Raw genomic sequence first — 22,979 nt, 5'->3', positions numbered from 1 at the left:
TTAACATAGTTGTCAAGTCACTTTAGAAATTAGTAGGGAGAAGACCAACTAGAAGTTACCCAGGTACCGTAGAGACTAACAGAAGTATTGGGAGCATAAGCTTTCGTGGGTAAGAACCTCACTTCTTCAGATGCAAGTCTTCAGATGCACCGTAGATCACTCTGGTAGACACACTGGCAGGCCTTTTGGGTTATTAGAATGAAACCAATAGAGTTTTAGTAGCTGAGGAGCTGATGGAAGTGTGTCTCACTGTACTTCTCACACTCTTCAAGACTATGGACAGCTTTCTTCTGGTCTTCATCTCTGCTTTTATCACTTTCTTCTCTCCTCACTTCCTTTAGCCTTAAAGTTCCCTTTGAATCCTTCACCCACAATATCCTTTGTCTACTTCCATAGTGCCCCCATCACAGTCCTGGTAGAGCTCCCCCAGATGAATGCTCACCAAGATGCTGTGTTTGGGTCCCCAAAAGCTAGACCCATTATTCTCAAGTTTCCCTTGCCCTGAACAGGCTGCAAGTCCCTTTTCTTGGACTCTCTGGCACACCTCTTGGGCACAGGTTTTCTGTCTGTTACCCCTTCATGGAAATGGGGCCCTGAGGCCCAGCTGCACTGGATCCCCAATACCATAGCTGACTCCCCACTAGCTTGAACATACCCTTTCCCAGATCTCCAACCTGGTGTGAGTTCTGGGTTTACAGCTCACGTCATCAGGAACATGTAATAGTGGAAGTAAACAGACATAAAGGCTATGGGTACATCAACACTGTAGTTGCAATCCCCAGCAAGTGTAGAATTAGAGGTGTTAGTTCTGATTGAGCTAACATGCTAAAAATTGTAATGTGGCCCCGGTCTTGAGAATTTTGGATGGGACTGTACTCAGGTAGCTAGCCCAAACTACCACCCAGGCTGCCATGGCCATGTTAATTAGTATGTCTATCCATGCTGGAAATTATAGTTTCCAGCTGCTGCACAGACACACCCTTTGTAAGGGTTCCCAAAAAACGAATAACTCCTTTGTTTACCTTGCACAAGAAATATACAGATCTAGACAAAAATAAACAACCCCTGCCACACACACATACATCAGTATACATTTCCCTGCCTCAGTTTCCTCACTTCTCTTAAGCATTCTTCAGGCTTAAGTAGGAGACTTTTAAGGAATACAGGATTATCCTCCTGCACATGGCTTCTCCTCAAAATCATGGAGTCTCTCTTTCCACTGCAGCCAGCTCCATTTTCCCCAGCTAGTCATGCTACAAAAGCATGTACCTCTCTTCCTCTATCCCACCCAAGCTTCCATTGTCTCTGTGAGTATCTCTAAGTCCTCCCCGCAGTGTCTCAGACTCTGTGTTTTTTTAAGACCCAGTGTTAACTGATTTTTCTTCTTCTCTTTGGGGATGTGGCACTACAAACCCCAGCAGAGAAGCTGGAGAAATCTGGTTTCACATAGGATGTGACCAATGCATTGTGCTGTGGTGATTGCATTTGAATGGGAGATTTAACATCCTTCCAGTGTCTGTGGTCTGGGGGATACATGACAAAGTCCTGATAGCATGTGGCTGACTCCACATACACTGCAATACTCAATGAGACAACAATTTCATAACATCAACGAGTATTCATAAGCTGTACCCAGACAGATTCCCCAGATCATCACCTCTTTGGCTGGAACTCTTCCATCCCTAAAATACAGTCTTTCTGTGAAACCTGTCAACTTCCATCCACCAAGATAAGAAAAAAAGTGTTACATTTTAATTATTAAAAACTAAACAAAATCTTTGTGCATTGAACTGTGCTCTAAAATACTTCTTTCTGTGAAAAAAAAATTGGAAGGTCAGAATTCTATAATGTATTCACTTTGTTTGGAAACCACGTGGGACAGGTACATTGCTTCCCCTTACATTTTGTACAGCAATGAGCACACTGCTGGAACTCCACGACCCAGATGGCATACTGTGACACATGCAACAGCTGCAGACAGTCTGCCTGTTTTGCGTCTTGATGAGGGGTAAAATATAGTTCTTTTCCAGGCTCAAAGTCAGGTCGCAAAAAGTGCATAGGCATAAGTAAAAGCCCATGTCTAAAAGTGCAATAGCAGTGGTTTATTTGCTCATTTTCTTTTGTGTTATAAAATGAACAGAAGTGCATATGATAAATTGTATTGGCAGCATAAAGTGCGAACGTAAAATCAGAGTGCATTTAAAGTAGTATGTAAGTAACTTGTTTTAGATATTTTTGTGGATGATCAAACTATATTAGGCAGCAACCTTCTGCAACAGCGAAAGTAAGGTTATTATTAAGGAGTCCCACTAATAGCTGTTGTGGTGGTCTTCTATTATATTTCACAATTCACTGCTTTAAAATACATTTACATGGCATCCCAATGGTACTTCCCTTGTTTTATGATTTCATGTTTACATTTCATATGGGATAACTGTATTATTCTCAAGCATCAAAATCCTCAGGAAACCACACACATTAATACTAAATTGCACAACATGGTACTATTGTGTAATGTATTTCAAACAGGCCAGACAGAGGCCCATATCCTGAGCTTACATAAATCAAAATAATTTCACTGACTTCAATAAAGCAATGTTGATTTATACCAGCTGAGGATCTGGCCTATAGTTGTTGATGATATTGATGTTAAACACATTCATTTATTGCTCTTATATTCATTCTAATTATGATTTTTAGCATATTTCCCAAGTGAAAGCCTTTAAAATTATATGAGATTTTACATTATTATTTGCAGCATTACTGCCATAACAATGTGGCATTTGATACTCTGAGAATAAACAAATGAAGAATAACAACAAAAAAACCAAACATGGATATACTCTAAAATTGTCCCCTTCTGACTTCCTTTTTATTTTATACCCAAGAGTGAGACTCTTTAGAAGTTAGTACCATTATAATAAAAAGTCCTCTCTTTTTTTTTAATTGTCTATGAGTTGAGCTAGGTTATTGCCTGTAGCTAATACCAGAACCCTCTAAGCCCTCATAATGGTAGTTCTGTATCTATAACACACCCTATTTACATTCTATTCTAGTTGAGCTCTTATAGCATGACTAACATTGTAGTATTTGAGCACATGGTCTCTACAGGCCCTATCCTGCAAACACTTACCATATGCATACAGCTATCCTCATTCATGCAAGTAGTCACCCCGAGGTCAGTGTAAATATTCTGGATGCATTTTAGGAGTAAAAGTTTTCAGGAGAAGCTCCGAAAATAGATGAATTAATTTTACAGAAGTACTGTTAGTTACTTTCTGTAATTTCTAAATTTATCTACATGTCGTAACCTTGCTTCATATTCATATTATGGAGGGTACAGCAGAGCCAGAGAACTCTCAAGGAGCCAATTACAGCTCCCCAATTGTTTGTCTGACACCAGCCTTGGGCTGGATGTTGTCCTGTGATTGGGCTTAATCCCTATCAGCTGTAAGGCAGGGAAACTAGCCTGCTTAGCTAGGCTCTGCACCTAGGAGATGATTAACTAATTCCCTACTAGCCTGAGGAGGCATAGACAGGCTTCATAAAGAGCTGAGGGAGGTAATTTCAGAGGGCAAAAGCTAGTAGAGAGGCGCTAGGAAGCATTGCCTTTCCCTGGGATGGGCCTGGAGGAAGGTCCAGTAGTTTGGGAGTGGCTGTGGCCAGGAAGCAGAGTTGGAGGAGTAAGGTTAAGTCATAGGGCAGAGAAGAGCCCCGAGCTGGGGTCTGTGAGGATGTGGGAAAAAGAAGAAGCTCGTGACAGGCAGAAGGCCAGTATAAGTGGTACTTAAACTTCCAGCAGGGAAAAGCCTGGCTCATTAGTACCCTGATAAGTGGAAAAATTTAAGTTGAACCCAAGAAGGGCAAAGGACCTTTGGTTTGGAGCTGAATCCCAGAAGGGGACTGAACTGTTGTGTGACTTGGCCACAGGGCTGAGCCACATAAGATCCAGGAAGGGAGTCCGTCAAAGAGACTGCCTGGGACTGGTCAGCATGGCTGAGAAAGTGGCCAACAGAGGGAGCAAGACTTGCATCTGAAGAAGTGAGGTTCTTACCCACAAAAGCTTATGCTCCCAATACTTCTGTTAGTCTCAAAGGTGCCACAGGACCCTCTGTTGCTTTTTACAGATTCAGACTAACACGGCTACCCCTCTGATGCAAGGGGTGAAGGTTAGCCTTTGTTCCCTTTGTACCACGTAGTGACACAAAAAGCATCTGCCATTACAACTTTTAATATTGAAAATTCTTGAATAAATTTCAAATCTAAAAGTCTGTAAGCTCTTTGGGACATTTACTGTATGTTTGTAAACTAGCTAGAAAAAATAAGACTTCAACCTGGTTGTAACCTATATGTTTTTGCAGTATAAATGTTTAATAATAATCATATCACTCTAATAGAAAAAGATAAAAACATCTTGGGGGAGGGTTGTTTGTGTTTTTTTTAAACCTCGTTACTAACTTTGTTGCCACTGATGTCTTGATAGATGGACTCACTATTGTGCTGCAATTGACATTACTGCAATGGGAATTTTGCCACTGGCTTCAGTGGGAGCAGGATGTGGTCCTTCATGTTGTGCTTAGGTAAAACTGAATATACACAAACACATTCAATTAAATAATTTGCAGTAACTTGAATTTCCTCTACAAAAGAAGCAGAAAAATCTGTTTCACAAAAACAATTAATAATGCATCACTTGTAATTCTCCTGTATCCATTCAGTATCCATTGTGATAGAATCAGTTTTCCATGACCTGTTATGCTAATCCTATAATTGCCAACTTAATCTCTTTAAATTGAACTTAAATCCTCCTACGTAGATTAGAGAAGAAGAAAAAGGCAAAATTAGTTACCGAGAAAAAAATTCTCTCCTCTGAGATCTAAATTAACTTAAATGTATAATTGATTAGCCAAGTGTGAGATAAAGACATACATTAAAAATATGCTTCTGACCTTACACTCTTGACCTGCTTTGAAAACCTGCAATAAGGAGTCATAAACTAGTTTCATGAATACAGTGATTACTGTGAATTTTTAAACTATCTCATATTGATTTTGAGCAAATACAAAGCTTGTGACCAAAAAGGTCATCCACTCAGATGGTCTTAACTCATTTATTTTCTTAAATTTTATCTTTTCTGCAGTGCATTGGGGACATCGTTATAGAATCCTGGAGAATTCAGGAACCATTTCCCCCATCAGCTGACATCCAGAGGCTGATGATTCTGGATTCCCATAAGGCAGGAAGTAGAGCTGTTGGCCAGTGGAAGGTGGGATCTATCATCTATCTGATTTTATATCAATTGTCACAAAGCCCGTTTCAATATAATAGGTCAGGGAAAGCAAAATGAAGACATCCCTGAGTATGGTTCTTGGCAGTGATAAAGCTTTGATCCCACAATCTGAGAGGAGAAAGTATGTGTACAGTATATACTGTGTCAATTATTGGTTTCAGAGTAGCAGCCGTGTTAGTCTGTATCCGCAAAAAGAACAGGAGTACTTGTGGCACCGTAAAGACTAACAAATTTATTTGAGCATAAGTTTTCGTGGGCTACAGCCCACTTCATTGGCTGCATAGAATGGAACATATAGTGAGGAGATATATATATATATATACAGAGAACATGAAAAGGTGGGAGTTGCCCAACCAAATCTAAGAGGCTAATGAATTAATATGAGCTATTGTCAGCAGGAGAAAAAAAAAACTTTTGTAGTGATAATCAAGATAGCCCATTTAAGACAGTTTGATAAGAAGGTGTGAGGATACTTAACATGGGGAAATAGATTCAAGGTGTGTAATGGCTCAGCCATTCCCAGTCTCTATTTAAGCCTAAATTGATTGTATCAAGTTTGCATATTAATTCAAGTTCAGCAGTTTCTCATTGGAGTCTGTTGTTGAAGCTTTTGTGTTGCAAAATTGCCACCTTTAAATCTGTTACTGAATGGCCAGAGAGGTTGAAGTGTTTTCCTACTGATTTTGAATGTTATTTGTGTCCATTTATTCTTTTGCACAGAGACTGTCCGGTTTGGCCAATTATGCACTTCATAGACACCACCCTGAACATACCAATATATGACAGAAAGAGCTGCTTCCTCCAAATAGCAAAACCAGTTGATGCACCAATGACCTAATGTCAAGCTGGTAGGTTAAATCTGGAGGGAGCATCCTTTAAGATGGATGGGTGTCCATTTGCCTAAAGCAACATCAACTTTTTTTCATCACAATATCAGTGAAGTTATAAGGACTTTACTGATGTCAGTGAGTTAGCCTGGCTTGCTTGCAAGCTATGTAATGACCCATAGCCCTGTAGAGGCTTTTTTGTCCCACTGCTTTCCCAGAGGCCAGGTTCAAAGACATCTTCCCTGTTTTCCATGTAAGCCTGAGTCCTGGGGTTTAATTATAGTGATGTCATGCTAGCTGTGAAGACCTCAACAGGACCAGCATTCTCCTCACTAACAGGTCTGGAGGGAGGACCAGTCCCTCCATGTTGTATAGGTGGCATCTACTCCCCCAGTCTCCTGTCTATTCCACAAACCACTGAACCCTCTCTTCATTCTCTCTCTTAGCTCGGGCCTTTTTGGGGTGCCAACTGCTCTGTGGAAGTAGAGATGAAACTGTATCATGATTACAGGGCCTGCAATTGTGCCAGGCCTTACATGGCTGCACAAGAGTGAGGAATGTTCCCTGTACTCTCTCCAACACTGTCATTGGGCCAGGCAGAATCTGTCCCTTTGATTACTGAGCAGCAATAGTCATGTTTTTTTTTATTGGTGGCCTATGCGACACCTGTATACCAGGCCATTTCTGCTAAAAGTCTTGATGCAAGGAAGTTATATGGACCAATTGTTACTTCTGTGCACAATCTGAATTGGGGTACACTTACTAGCTGTGTGATCAGATGGTTCTGGCCTGCTGCTTTGAATGACTGCGTATCTATGAATCATAGACAGAAAAACACGCATCAGTCTTAGAATGTGGGATGAATGAATATTCACCAAGGAAAACTGGGGAAGTGGCGAAAACTATCTAGAGTCTGGGAAGGTCCTTCTCTCTTACTAAAGACACTGTTGTGTTGTATACACGGGAGAGAGAATTTGCCAGAGAGGTAATCTTGAATCAAGATTGGCTAATATATTGATTCAGTAGGGGGCTAGTCATAAACTCTACAATGGGCTCCTCTGCAGATAATTTCTTACTTATTTTGGAAATCTTAGATATTTCATTGTAGTGTAAACACAGAGATAATTTAGAAAGAAGGTTATGACAAGGATACTCAGGGGACCAATGGTGGCTTTCAGTACTTGGAACCTTTGCCAGATAGAGATTTGATGTGGGAGAACCTTATGAGACAGAAAATTGGCAGTAGATTGTTGGCACCCTAATTCCAGTGAAGCAATCACAATTAGGTAGTTAGCGGAGGGCCAGCTGGGGGCATTCATCCCTGAAAGGTCAACATCAGCCTTTTAAGTAAAGCAAGAATTGTGTGGCTTATAATGGAACATGGTGGCTGCACCATTACTGGAATTCTGTGCACTAACCTCAACCCTCCATGTCTTCAAGATGCTCAAAGAAGCAACATTTGGAACAAAATGCCTGAAGAATGTAAATGGTGGATTATCATCTCCCAAACCACATCTCGTCCATGACACTAGAGGAGAGCTAGAGGGTGGTAAATAGATTGGTAGATAGTCCTGTAGAATCCTTCATGTGATCTTCCTAGTCCAAGCACTTCTGCTAGCTATAAGAATGGTGTAAAAAAGGGGGTGAGGGGTGAGGTTAGGGAGTGTCTGAGGCCTCTTGGTGTCCACTTGAACTATGAGTGAGTGAGGTTGGAATATGAACAAGAGGCTGCTAGGCAGCTCTCCAACATCACATTCTACAAGCCATTACCCTCTGATCCCACTGAGGGTTACCAAAAGAAACTACACCATCTACTCAAGAAACTGCCTGAAAAAGCACAAGAGCAAATCTGCACAGACACACCCCTAAAACCCTGATCAGGGGTATTCTATCTGCTACCCAAGATCCATAAACCTGGAAATCCTGGATGCCCCATCATCTCAGGCATAGGCACCCTGACAGCAGGATTGTCTGGCTATGTAGACTCCCTCCTCAGGCCCTATGCCACCAGCACTCCTAGCTATCTTCGAGGTACTACTGACTTCCTGAGGAAACTACAATCCATTAGTGATCTTCCTGAAAACACCATCCTAGCCACTATGGATGTAGAAGCCCTCTACACCAACATTCCACACAAAGATGGACTACAAGCCATCAGGAACAGTATCCCCGATAATGTCACGGCAAACCTGGTGGCTGAACTTTGTAACTTTGTCCTCACCCATAACTATTTCACATTTGGGGACAATGTGTACCTTCAAATCAGAGGCACTGCTATGGGTACCTGCATGGCCCCACAGTATGCCAACATTTTTTATAGCTGACTTAGAACACCGCTTCCTCAGCTCTCGTCCCCTAATGCCCCTACTCTACTTGTGCTACATTGATGACATCTTCATCATCTGGACCCACGGAAAAGAAGCCCTGGAGGAATTCCATTGTGATTTCAATGATTTCCATCCCACCATCAACCTCAGCTTGGACCAGTCCACACAAGAGATCCACATCCTGGACACTACAGTACTAATAAACGATGGCCACATAAACACCACCCTATACCCGAAACCTACTGACCGCTATACTTACCTACATGCCTCCAGCTTTCATCCAGACCACACCACTCAATCCATTGTCTACAGACAAGCTCTACGATACAATCACATTTGCTCCAACCCTCTGACAGAGACAACAACTACAAGATCTCTATCAAGCATTCTTACAACTACAATACCCACCTGCTGAAGTGAAAAAATAGATTGACAGAGCCAGAAGAGTACCCAGAAGTCACCTATTACAGGACAGGCCCAATAAAGAAAGTAACAGAACACCACTAGCCATCACCTTCAGCCCCTAACTAAAACCTCTCCAACGCATCATCAAGGATCTACAACCTATCCTGAAGGATGATCCATCACTCTCACAGATCTTGGGAGACAGGCCAGTCCTTGCTTACAGACAGCCTGCAAACCTGAAGCAAATACTCACCAGCAACCACACAACAAAATCACTAACCCAGGAACCTATCCTTGCAACAAAGCCCGTTGCCAACTCTGTCCACATATCTATTCAGGGGATAACATCATAGGACCTAATCACATCAGCCACACTATCAGAGCCTCGTTCACCTGCACATCTACCAATGTGATATATGCCATCATGTGCCAGCAATGCCCCTCTGTACATTGACCAAACTGGACAGTCTCTACGTAAAAGAATAAATGAACACAAATCAGATGTCAAGAATTATAACATCCAAAAACCAGTTGGAGAACACTTCAATCTCCCTGGCCACTCGATTACAGACCTAAAAGTCGCAATATTACAACAAAAAAACTTCAAAAATAGACTCCACCGAGAGACTGCTGCATTGGAATTAATTTGCAAATTGGACACCATTAAATTAGGCTTGAATAAAGATTGGGAGTGGATGGGCCATTACACAAAGTAAAACTGTTTCCCCATGCTTATTCTCTCCCCACCCCCACCTACAGTTCCTCATATCTCCTTCTCAATTGCTGGAAATGGGCCATTTTCATTACCACTACAAACAGTTCTTTTTCTCCCCTGCTGATAAAAGCTCACCTTAACTGATCACTCTCCTTGTAGTGTTTATGGTAACACCCATTGTTTCATGTTCTCTTTGTTATATATATATAACAATTTTCCTACTGTATTTTCCACTACATGCATCCGATGAAGTGAGCTGTAGCCCACAAAAGCTTATGCTCAAATAAATTTGTTAGTCTCTAAGGTCCCACAAGTACTCCTGTTCTTTTTATGAGTGAGTGAATTTCCCCCACTACCACCACTCCTTTTCTTTGATTCTCACCTCTAGGATACATCAGTTTCAGATCAGTGCCTCAGTGCAGGTATTCTCTTAATTACAATAATTAAGCTAAAGCAAAAATGTTAATAGCCTAATCAATTCTTGTTAGCCTTTCAGTACAGAGAAGATAAATCCTGATTACCTTCTAGATATTAAACAAATATCAAGTTTTACTACAGTGATCTACATTTTAAAAATATGTTGTCAAAACAGCGTAATATGGTTTGGAAGCTGAAGGAAAAGAAAAACCTGACTCCAGGTATTGAGGCTTAAAATCCCTAATTGTCCATTGCCTGCTAATTATTAAAATAAACAAGAAGCATAATTTAAAAAGGTAGACTAAAATGTCAAGGGAAAACAAATCCTTTTATCTAAAGGATATAATCTGTTCTTCTAGCAAATAGAAATTGCTTTAGGCTTTAAAAATCAGTTCTCTCTGTTTGGTTATGTTCAGATCCATGTTTTCAGTTCAGACCCATTTAATATAAAAGTAGAAAGCAAGCAAACAGACAAGATCTTGTGACTAAGATATCTGGGATACTGATCTCAGGCTTTTCTGGAATCTTATTTTATGTTTCAAAGAAAGTGACATTCTATTGTTTACACTGGCTAAGCCTTTACTTTTGAAAGAGCGACATTTAATAAATTCAGAAGAGACAGACTGAATTTAACGATAAAAAAAATAGTTTCCCCCAGAAAGTGCATATGATATTAAACATATTTCATATAACCCTTTTGAGAAGTACTCCACATTTAACTGTCTAGTTGAAGTTGAAATTGCATAATTTCATGTTTCTTTCACTGGGCAATACGTGACATTTTCCCACAAGAAACACAACATATTTGAAAACCTCAAATCAGGAAAAAAAACCCACCTTTATGCAGACTTCCTTCTTATAAAAAAATAGAGACAAAAGAACAACATCGATAAAATATAACATTGGTTCTGGTCTGGGGTCCGGAAACACATATGAGCAGCACTGAAAAGAAAACGTGTAAAAAATCAGTGGTGTTGTTTTGCAAATGTAAGGTTAGGATCAGGCTATACAAAGGTCTACTATCGCAATAAGAATTTTCTATAATTTACAGGCTAGAGCCTCAAGGGAATGCCATCAGCATTGCAATGCCTAACTGCTGTGCACCCTGCTGCCTAGTGGAATCCTAAGCTCTGAGTTAGGCACTCAGGCTGCCCAGACAATGCACGAGGTGAGTTAGATGTCTAAGAAAGGGATTCTCAGAAGCCAATAAGCTGAGTGGGGAGCTGCCTAAGCTATCCAGGAGGGAAATGCAAAGGAAAGTGATAGGGCTTAGGACCAGATTCACAAAGGTACTTAGGTGCCTAACTTTCTCTGATCTGCGCCTCAAAGGTCATGTCTACACAGCATTTTGGAGCCCATAGAAGTGAATCCTCCAGCCTGCATTGACAGGCTAGCGGAGCTCACGCTAGCATTCTCACAATAGCTGTATAGATAACACTTTGAACTTGTGGCTTGGGCTGATGCTCTGGCTCTGAAGTCAAGGGAGGGGATGAGTGATGTGTTACACATATGCTCTTTATCTGTGGTAAGTCAATTGTTTAATACAAAAACACTAGCATGAGGCATAGCAGAGCTGAAAAGAATGTGCATAGCTGCCTGTCACTTCATAGCCTTTCTTACCATCTGGGTAAACAATTTCTATTATGTTGTGTTTGCTCACAGTAGTTAAGAGAAAACCATCCCTATTTTGCTTATCCAAGAAAAATGGGGAGTTTTGAAAGATGATACCAAATTAATTGTAGATTGTCTCAGCTTCATAGAGATACTTTTAGAGATACTTTTCTTTTACAAATGCAGAGTGCTGCTCCGTGGGATATAGATATGGTTTTCATTTGAATAGCATGAACGGTATAGAAGCAGCAAATGTCTCTCATAGATGGAATAATATACTGTATTGACTTTGGTCTCATTTCTTGTTTTATGATCCTTGAGTGAGGATTGAAAATCCAGATGATGTTCCTCAGTGATAGATTTGTATAAGTGGATCTCTATTTTAGCTGACAAATATAAAATAACAGGTAACCAGATAACGCCCTAAGGCTGCAATAAAGACATTTGCTAAAAAATTGTCACCATTGTGAACACAGTTTAAGTGCTTCCAGTGCTAGCAGGAAGCCCTAGTATAGATGGGTGCTGGCTGCCATAGGGGTTTAAACACGCATTTACAAGAGTTGCCTCGAGTATGGTACATATGGTTCTAAAAAAAAAATAATAATAGTCTTTATTGTATGCAAGGCCTAAAGATGAAAATCACACACTGCCTGTGTTGTGAAAGAAATGGTGATGGTGAAGCTGGGTAGGGAACTTAGATACATCCTAAATCATGGCTGATCACACTGCTTCAGTACAGGCCCTTCTTGTCTATGTATTAGGAAACCTGCAATCTGTTGTTGCCCCCTATGTAGGGGTAATAAGAGATTAATCATACTTCCATATATCCACCTCACCCCCATTTTATCTGCACCCATCTATTTAAGGCAACATGGAAAACCCTTTCACGGTGTGCTGGGAGTTTGGATGCTCTTTGAACTCTTCATTTCCAAACTCCCATGTCAGGCAGAAATGGTGGAAGATAGAGGTCAAACTATTCTAGTTGTGGACAGCATTAATATACTTCTTTAATGTTCTAACGTGGCTCAGTGTTGCTTGTGACTCATTCTCTGCTTTTTTTAATTGACCCTTCCAATAAAAAGGAGGAAGAAACACTACACTGGAAAACTCCTTTTTTCCCCCCAAGATGGCAGTAGCATGTCTGAATATTCTCAGCTAAGTTCAAAGACATCTGTCAGCTCCTTAACTATGACCTCAGTCGTATGGGAAGAGAGTCTCTCTCCTGACATCTAGTGATACACTAGGAGAAAAGACTTCAGGAGCTGTCCATATTTTCATAGACATACCTACTCCGCTTAGGTGTTCAGCAAACAGAGCAGCCTGCTTATAGTGATCAGTTTTGACTGATTTTAAATTACAATTCACTTCAGGATTGAATGCAGGGATAAAGAAATGTAATCCTTATTGTATGAGTAAAGGGCAGCAGAACAGTGCTTAGCATGCCCTGATTGATGATGTCACCTTAAACTGAACCTCACTTGCTAAAAAAGGGATCAGTGAATGGGGTGTGGAGGGGACAGGTGTTTCTATCTGATGGTGTGGACTCTGCCTAAAGAGTCCTCGACAACATTTGAACTTCTCCTTTCTACTATTCCAAGACAACTGATTAGACTCAATTGAGAGTCCCTGTTTCTGTTCAATGATTACTAGAGCTGAAGTCACTGAGGAGCCAGCCTACAGACTAAGCTTTAGACATGGTAGAGGGACAACTTTGCAGTGAAAGACAGCAAAGAGACCGCAGCATAGAGGTTCTCCAAAACTCAGTAAAATCACTAAGAGCTGAGCTAAGTGGGAGAACCTCAGAACTCAGCATCGTTGAAGTGGCTGTGAATGACAAGCAGCAGCAGAGATGAGTGACGGCAGAGAATAAGAGTAGAAGAGAAGTGGCAGAGGTAACAGTGGTAGCAGCAGTGAGCCAGTTGCAGAGATGGCGGCAGCAGCAGCAGAGGCATTACTTGCCTGCCCTCCCCCACCTTTTTCAGGTGTCGAGGTGGACCCATGTGAATGCACCTCTGAACTCTGGGTCTTTTCTGACTAAGGATAACCAACTATGAGTGGGGTGCAGTGAAGGGAAGGGGGACTGGTGTAGTAAAGGGACATTTGTTCACTGAACTTTCAAAATGCAAGGTGGAAATTGCAGGGTGGGTGTTTGCTTATGGTTACTTCCTTTGGAATTTAGGTTGTGGTGTTTTCCCAAATTAATGCTGGGTTCCCTTTCACTTTTAAGAAAAAATTTTTTTTTTTTAATTATACACAGACTTAGTGCTTGTGAATGAGGAAATATTTCCTCTGAGAGGTGCCCAGGAATGGTGTTTAGATTACTAAGTGTGGGCTTGAGCTGGTTCTCTTTAGTAGTGTTAAGAGGAAACTCTAGATGTTGAACCCAGCTCTTGTTGCTGCCAGCTCCACCTGGTAGAAGTGTTACAAACATATGTAAATAAAGCACATGGTGAACATTCATAGGGCAAAAAAGATAGCATGGGGACAAATTCACAGTGACCTAGAAACTTCACTCTTCTCTCTGAGCTGACAACTCAGAGCCTCTTGTTCTAAAAGCTTAGCCCCCTACTAGCTGTATGCTTTGCTACCTGTAGAGAGCCTGTGGCAGTAGTTTAGCAGTTCACATTCCATCCAGTAGAAGGTGTGTATATATAATCTACCTAATTCATTGTAGACTCATATGCCATTGGGATTTTAAATTACATAATTCCACAAGGGGAAAATCTGAAATATGAAAATAGTTGAGCAACATTTCAAAAGTAAGAAAGTATTTTTTTAAAAATATTTTGTTTTGTTTTACCAACTACACACTGTCTTGAAATGCAGTGTAGTTGTAGCCGTGTCAGTCCCAAGATATTAGAGAGACAACATGGGTGAGGTAATATCTTTTTTTGACCAACTTTTGTTGATCAGAGAGACAAGCTTTTGAGACACACAAAACTCTTCTTCAGGTCTGGTAAAAGTACTCCCAGGCTATGTCTACAGTAGCACGTTTGGTGGTAAAACTTATGTCACTCAGGGGTGTGAAAAAACACCCCGAGTGACATCAGTTACACAGAGAGGCGCCAGTGTGGATAGTGCTATGTCGGTGGGAGAGCATCTCCCACCGACATAGCTACTGCTGCTTGTTGGTGTATCGTTTAATTATGTGGACAGGAGCACTCTCTCCCTTCGACATAGAGTGGCTACACTGGAGATCTTACAGCGGCACAGCTGCATTACTACAGATATGCCGCTGTAAGGTCTCTAGACAAACCCCCAGTGTCACAGCAAAATGCCAGATGGAACAGATTGTTTAGTATACGTAGTTAGCACATATTGTAAGGGACCATTCAAAGTAGTGTGGCCCATTAACACCTCTGCGGTCATAGGACAAAAAGAGGGGGTTGGTGGTTTACAGATAGTCATAATAAACCCTAAGTCCAGTGTCTGTTCAATCCATTAATTAATGACTTTAAACTCCCAGGATCATCTTTTGAATGTGCTGAGCGGGTTTCCTTTGAGATTGATGGTTCAGCTATGGAGTGACCACTTTGTGAAAAGTGTTTACCCACAGGTTAACAGGGGATTTAAATTCCCTTATAGTATTCCACCAAAAATTCACCAGCCGCTACCCATCCATTAAACTCTCCCTGGGTCTGCTAGGCATCAACTTTCTGGACACCACAATCAGCTTCAACAATGGAATCCTACAAACAACTGTATACAAGTATCAGAGGGGTAACCATGTTAGTCTGGATCTGTAAAAGCAACAAAGAGTCCTGTGGCACCTTATAGACTAACAGACGTATTGGAGCATGAGCTTTCGTCGGATGTATACAAGAAATCCATGCATCACCAAACCAACCTTCAGAAACCAAATAACCACCTCAAACACACTAAGAAATCTGTTACCTACAACAAGGCACTAAAATACCACAGAATATGCTCTGAGGAGAAAGTCCTTGATATATACCTTAACACACTTTTAAAATCACTTTCACCAAATAAGCACAGTCCACCGGAGAAGTATATGGCATCATGGAACCATGCATCCAAATACCCTGAGACAACCTGCTTCAATAGAGAAATAAAACCCTCTTTGACCTCATACTCCTAGTTGTCACCTATCACCACATATTGGAACCCATACAGGGTATCATCAGACAACTACAACCATACTCGATGGGGAAAAAATCCTGAAAGAAATCTTTCCTGAACCCCCTCTTCCAGACTTCAAACTGCCTAAGCACCTCACAGACCAAGAGACACTAACTCAAAGGAGCATTAGACCCTACCATAACAACAGATGCAAAACCTACAGACATCTCTCTCCTGATACAATGATCAACATCCCCCATAACACTCCTCCGAAGATCCATGGATCCTACACATGCCTATTAAATGTGTTGTACATCATCCAGTGCACTACATTCTAGACAATCATTACACTTTCAAATGAACTCACACAGGAAAATAATAAAAAGAAAAAAAAAATAGCCTGTCACCTATGGGTGAACACTTTTCACAAAGCAATAATTCTGTATTTCACTTATCAGTCCTCATACTCAAAGGAAACCTGCACAACACTTGCAAAAGATGAGCCTAGAAGCTTAAATTCATTACTCTGCTAGATACTAAAAATGAACTGAACAGAGACACTGGATTTATTGCTTATTACAACCATCTGTAACCCACTAATCCCCCCCCTTTTTTTTGTCCCATGAATGCTGAGATGTTAACAGGCCACTCTACCTTAAATGGTCTCATACAATAGGTGTTAACTACTCATGCTAAACAATCTGTTCAACCTTGCATTTTGCTGTGACACTGGGGATATTTTTTCCAGACCTCAAGAAGAGCTCTGACAAACTTGTCTTTCTCACCAACAGAAGTTGGTCCAAAAAAATATCACTTCACCCACCTTGACTGTCTTGGAAATCAAATGCACTTAAAATTACGTTTGTTGCTGAATTTCTATATGTATTGGGGGGGGGGGGGGGAACTATGGATAGAATAACTTAATTTTCCAGAAGCAAAAGATGGATTTGCAAAATGGAAGTGTCTGTGAAATATCATACGCATTCTGACATTATCTAAATTATTGTGAATTTTTAAAACTGTGAGAAATTGTACACTACAAAATTTCCCTGAGTTACAGCTTTTAGTTCTACACCCAAAGGATCGTGCACAGCTAACTGGAGTGTTTTACACATTCCCAATACACATGTATTATGCACACACACACAGACACAATCAGAAACTCACAATCTGTGTAAAATAGGCCTGTTCTATATTCACTGCATGTCTATTTATGTCCAAGGATTGGAACTGTGGAAAAGGATTTCTCAGTGCTGCAAAGGAGTATCATGAATTATTTACAGTAAATCAAATTTTATAACCCTTCTCAATCTTTCATAAACTGTATCTTCCTATTTTATTAGATATTGTATCCAGGGACTTAATACAGCATAAGTCAGGGAAATCTCTTAAATTCCTACAAGGTTTGTAGGAGTATATGCAGACAGAAATGGTTCATAGAGTAGCTTATGCATGTCAGGTAACTGTAGGACTATTAATATCGTTCAAGTGTTTCATTTTTAAGAGAAAAGGGGCCCAGTTTTCTCAAGGGCTCAGCACCCAACAACTTCTAAAATTCTTAATTAGGGTTAGTGGCAACTGCTGGGTGCTCAGCACACTTGAAAATCTATCCCATAATTAATTGGTAAACTGAGCTCATTTAATCAATATGCTAATTAATGCAGCCAAATGTAAGAGTCAAAAATCAAGGAACAATGAATACAGGTCACATTGACAGGACGGGGCACTATATCATAGAAAGGAGTTCTTGTGTCCACATGACAAAAAGAATGCAGAAAAAAACTGGAAAGGATTCAGAAAATAGTTTCAAGAATAATGATATTGAAATCAATAGAAGTTAGGAGACTGAATATCTTTATGGATCTGGGTCTAAGTACCTACATGAGGAGGATTTCAGATAGTAGAAGGTTCTTTAATTTAGTAAATAAGGGCATAACATGATCTTGTGGCTGGAAGCTGAAGCTACATAAAATCAAACTAAAAACAAGGACACACTTTTAACATTGGAAAGAATTACCAAGAATGAAGTAGATTCTTCATCACATGAAGTCTTTAAATAGTGTCTTTCTGAAAAAAAATTGCTCTACGTCAACCAGAAGTTATGGACTTGATGCAGGAGTTTCTGAGTGAAGTTCTATGGCCTTCATAATGTATGTTAGACTAGATGATTGTAATAGTCCTGCCTGGTCTAAAATCTATTAGTGTCTTAGATGCATAGAAATAAAAGTATTGGTGCAGCTACTAAAGGTTCAACATTTATAAACTCATCAAAGGAGCTTGATTTTGAAAGATGATGTTTTTTGCCTCATTCTACAATGAACAAGAGCACACCCAATTTAATTAGGATCAACTGACTTAATCCTTTACCATTTTATGTGTATGTTACTGTTATTAATAATTAGCTGTATTACAGTAGTTCATACAGGTCCCAGCCCATTATGCTAGCTACTGTAGAAAAAAAGATACTCTCTTCTCCCAAAAGCTTACAAAAGGAGTCTGTAAAATTACTAGCCAAGCCTAATGCAATATTGTTGTTCTTACTACTGAATCATGGTTATATATAAATATATTGCCAAGTGTCATAAACAAATAGCTATGGGTTAATGCCTCTTTTACCTGTAAAAGGTTAAGAAGTTCACCTAGCCTAGCTGACACCTGACCAGAGGAACCAATGGGAGGACAAGATGGTTCAAAAGGAAGGAGGGAAATTCCCTTTGTCTGAGTCAGTTTTCACTTTTGACCGGAATGGGAAAGCTCCAGAATTCAGCCTCTTATCAAGTAGTGAGTATTAGTGAAGGGAATAAATAGGTTTATGTTTATTTTCCTTTGTATCTTGTCTTGTGCAATTAGGGAATAATCAAATTGTGTATTCTTTTGTGTACTAGGTTTTTGCCCAGGGGAACATCCTCTGTGTTTTGAATCTGTTGTCTGTGAGAGTAGCTGGTATGCTAATCTCTCCCAGAGGGTTTTCTTTTGCCTTTCTTTTCTTTAATTAAAAGCCTTTTTTTAAATAACCTGATTGATTTTTTCCTTGTTTTTAGATCCAAGGGGGTTGGATATGGATCCACCAGGAGTTGGTGGGAGAAAGGAGAGGGATGGTTAATTTCTCCTTGTTTTAAGATCCAAGGGGTTTGGAACTGTGTTCACCAGGGAATTGGTGAAGAAGTCTTTCAAGGCTACCCAGGGAAGGGAATTAATACTTGGGAGTGGTGGCAGCAGACCAGATCTACGCTGTTAATTGAGCTTAGGGGTTCACATGCAGGTCCCCATATCTGTACTCTAAAATCCAGAGTGGGGGTGAAACCTATGACACCAAGCAACTCTTAATTTGTAATAAACTCACATAGAATTAAACATTACAGGAAAAGAGGTGAATGGTCAAATACCCTAGGTTTGGGATTCAAAATAAATGAAAGATGAAGGACTTTGCAGCGGTAGTTGACTAAATTAAGGGAAAAAGCTTCTGAGAGTCAGAGTTCAAAGAGAAGTGGACACAATGGCTTCTCACAGGCAAGCTCTATTAATGCATCAAAAGCATGTCTCAGTACTAAGCATTATTAACGTTGTCAATATTACCTAAGGCTTCAAAACTGTAAGATTAAGATAAACGTAGATGTTTGGGAATGCAGGGCTCAAAAAACAGTTTAAAACAAAATTGAGGATTTCATGTCCAATACAGTTTCAGTTTCTTCAGTAACATCAATCTAAGAATATTGATTGCCAAAATGGCGATAAAGAAAAAGTAGGTTAAATAACTGATAATGTGTTTGAAGCAAGATTACATCTATTAATGGGAATAATCCAACAGTGTACAATGCAGACCAACTTGGTGAGATCTGACCAAATATAAGTGTAATATCATTCTGTTGCTTAACTGAAAGACTGAATCTGCCTTCTTCAGAATAAGGCCGAAATAAAATGAACATGAAGGAAAGTTAAGTTAATTACTGACAGCCCAGCTCAAATCATATCAGTAGCTTATGTCAATTGTAATAATTATAATTGCAGAACAAAAGTGATCCCAGAACTCTAAAGCAGCTTATTATCGATGTTATGGTCTATTCTATTCTAAGTAAGTTCTTATAGTACAGTGATGAGCATGGTATCTGAATGCTTTCCAGTTATACATTAAATGACTTGGCTAACATCTGGCACCTATCTGTTCATTCATTGTCTCCCCAGGAGGAGTGTGCAGTGAGTGATCTTGTTTGATAGGGTTTTTGCATTTATTTATTTACTTACTTATTTTAGTGAATACATATCAACATATAATATATGTTAGAGAAGACACCATGCACTTGGAATGGAAAGGGGTGAGGTTTGCAATAGCCCTTAGTGCCTGGGAGAGTTTATTGCACAATTTAAGACTGACCTCTGAGAAAGTTTTGTCTCCCATACAGAAAAAAAAATGCTTATTGTAGAGAGTTCCATTGTGTTAGCAGAGCAAAGTTGTAAACCATGGTCTTCATCCCAGAATTTTTGGGAAGCCTCCTAGGCACAGGCCACGGAGGCCCTTGAAGGTAATACAAATAAATAATAACAAAGAGTGAGACCTTGAACTTTACACTGGCTTCCCACAGAATCCCAAACAGAGAATGTGGGACAGATTTGATGTGCCTGTGTTGCTAAGGAGATTTACTGAAGCTTTCTGTACTAGTTTGGCCTTTACTAAGTGCTGAAGGCTCCATGCCCAGGTATATTACTGTACATTGTTATAGTTCAGGTGAGATGTGATGAAGACTTGAATAAGGCCAGCTCATTCTCCTCCAGAATAAGATTGAGTCTCCTAGCCAACCAGAGATGATAGAAAGCATTACACATGAATACTGCTATGTTAAAGCTTATGTCAGCAAGGAATATAAAGAGTACCGGTAAGCTACAAACCGACTGACCAATTGTGGTTGTATACTTTCAACTCTAGGGGACTACACCTTGGACGCAAACTCTTCTAAATGTTTTCCTTTGCCCACAAGCATCACTTCTGTCTTGCCTTGGTTCACCTTCAGCCAGATATTCTTCATCAAAGAGCTGATTTTATCCAAGCACTGGTATATCTTGGTGGTGCTGATGTGGTCATATATTGTGAAGAAAGAAATTTCATGCACCTGAGAAGTATAATTACGGGACAATAATGGATTTTTTTCTCAAAAAACTTTGGGATTTCAAAGTTGGTGAATAGCCTAAGGTTGACAGAATTTATAATCTACCCTGATACAGTACAGGTCATCAAATTTGTGATTCCCTGAAGATCACCAGGGAGGATGGTTTACCATGAGAATTTTACAAAACCTTATAAATAACAATGTATTCCCTTTCTATTTTCTGTGAAAGTGAAGGGAGCCTATACTTTCCCAGTGTCTGAAAAGAGCTTTAAAGGAAAAAAGGAAAAGTGCATCTACACTCATATGAGCAAGGGCTAGAACCTACATGTTAACAATATGCTAATTCACTAATTTTCAAAAGGAAACCAATAGTTTAAAAAGATGTTTGAAAATCATATCCACCAGAAAATGAAGCTCCAGGCACCAAGGATTCATTAAAAAGCAAATGCACCGGGGACTGTACATCTGCCTAGACCTGGCATATAGCTTTGCATCTAGCACCTATTCCTGAAGTTCATCTCATTACCCAGGGATGTCCTGAATGTAATGCAATTGACAGTAACCAGCATGGATGAGAAATGGGCAATGTCAAAAGACAGATCTGACTTGCTGCTGTTGCTGTCCATATTGGAGGAAATAATTATCCCTCAGAAATAGCTCTATGCTCCCAGAGGCAGCAGACTGGCTTATCTCTGTAATGTAAGGTCCCCTATGGATCTCTGAAAGGATCCTATTGCCAGGAATCTAACAGCAGTTGTGACTTTACCAACCAATTTTAAACATATTTCCTATGTGTTTCTCTTTTGCAAGAACACCACAAATATTCATCCAGGAAAATTAAATGCTGTAAAATTAATTCCTGGGTGTAAATAATTGTTTGATCATATCATTCATTATTCTTTATTTCTGCCTGAAATAATTTTTCAACAGTAAAAGCAAGGTGAACCAAATTCATGTGGAGCACAAGTAACTTGGGACTAAACGAGTGGCTTTGTTGAAATGGAAGGCCTTTTCAGAGGTGTGCCAAAAACTTCCAGTGAAGTCAAATACTTACTTAAAGTAAATACATTTGGTGTTCATCGGGCATTTTTTTTTCTTCATTCAGACACTGTTGTTTACAAAGCATTCATTACATTCTATGTAACATTGTATGAACACTTGAGTTTTGACTTTTGATAAATCATTAATTTTTATTCTTTTTATTAATGAAAATTTCACTTTTCCTTTTTTCCCCTACTTGTTTTCTCATTTTTGCAACACTATTTGAGGATGGAAGCAGACCAACTATGTTTGGGAAATGACATGGGCATCTGTACATTATTCAGCAAATATATAGCAATGTTGGAAGCTGATGATGTCTGGCAAGATTGGATGAGACAACAGCACTACTTCTGATAGATAAACTCTTGCTCCTATAGTAATCCAAATATTAGACACAATCATGCTTTCATTGAAGTGTATGGCAACACTCCCATTGACTTCAGCTGAAGCAGAATTGGGCCTTTATCAAAAAACTTCTGGAAATAATTCACATTTTAATCCTCTTACACATTGTCTAACAATCTAATACTCTAACATTTTAATAATATTTTCAGCTCAGAGTTTTCAGCTTCTCACTTCCCTGAAATAGGCGAAAGACATGAATTCTGGTACTAAATTGCAGAACATGTGAGATGTTCATGAGTCTCTATCTCATTTCACTAAAGTAACTTTAAATACATTTTTGGGTACCACCAAAGTTAGTAAAAAAAAAATAATCCTTCTCTCATTTTCCATCCACTTGAACTTTAATCATGTCAGATTTATAATAAAACAGCTAAAAGAGAATAAAACCATTAAAACAGAGGAGTATTAGGACCTGCAGTAGAGCTAGACTCTGGGCAACCTAACAAGTACAGCTACCCCACAGTAGGCCCGTGATTGGCTACTTCCTGGAAGAGGGAGCAGACTGGCTTTTAAGCCCAGCAGCAGCAAAAGTTCAGTGGCTGCTCAAAGTGTTTGCTCATGGTTGTGATAGCTCTTGCTTTGTTCCCAGTCTGACTACAGGCCTGCTCCTGCCTTGTCTCACCCCAGTAACATGGTTCTAATCCTCAGCTTTGCTTCTTGACTTCTGGCTCCTATGCTCTGGGTTCTGGCTATTGATGTCTGTTCCAGCCACTAGGCATGACTGCCCACATCCCACTCACTGACAAAGGGACTTCAAAG

Source organism: Chrysemys picta, chromosome 1 (genome assembly GCF_011386835.1).
Source record: "Chrysemys picta bellii isolate R12L10 chromosome 1, ASM1138683v2, whole genome shotgun sequence".
Classification (NCBI taxonomy): domain Eukaryota; kingdom Metazoa; phylum Chordata; order Testudines; family Emydidae; genus Chrysemys; species Chrysemys picta.
The sequence above is the reverse complement of the archived record's forward strand: the minus strand, read 5'-3'. Positions refer to the sequence as shown.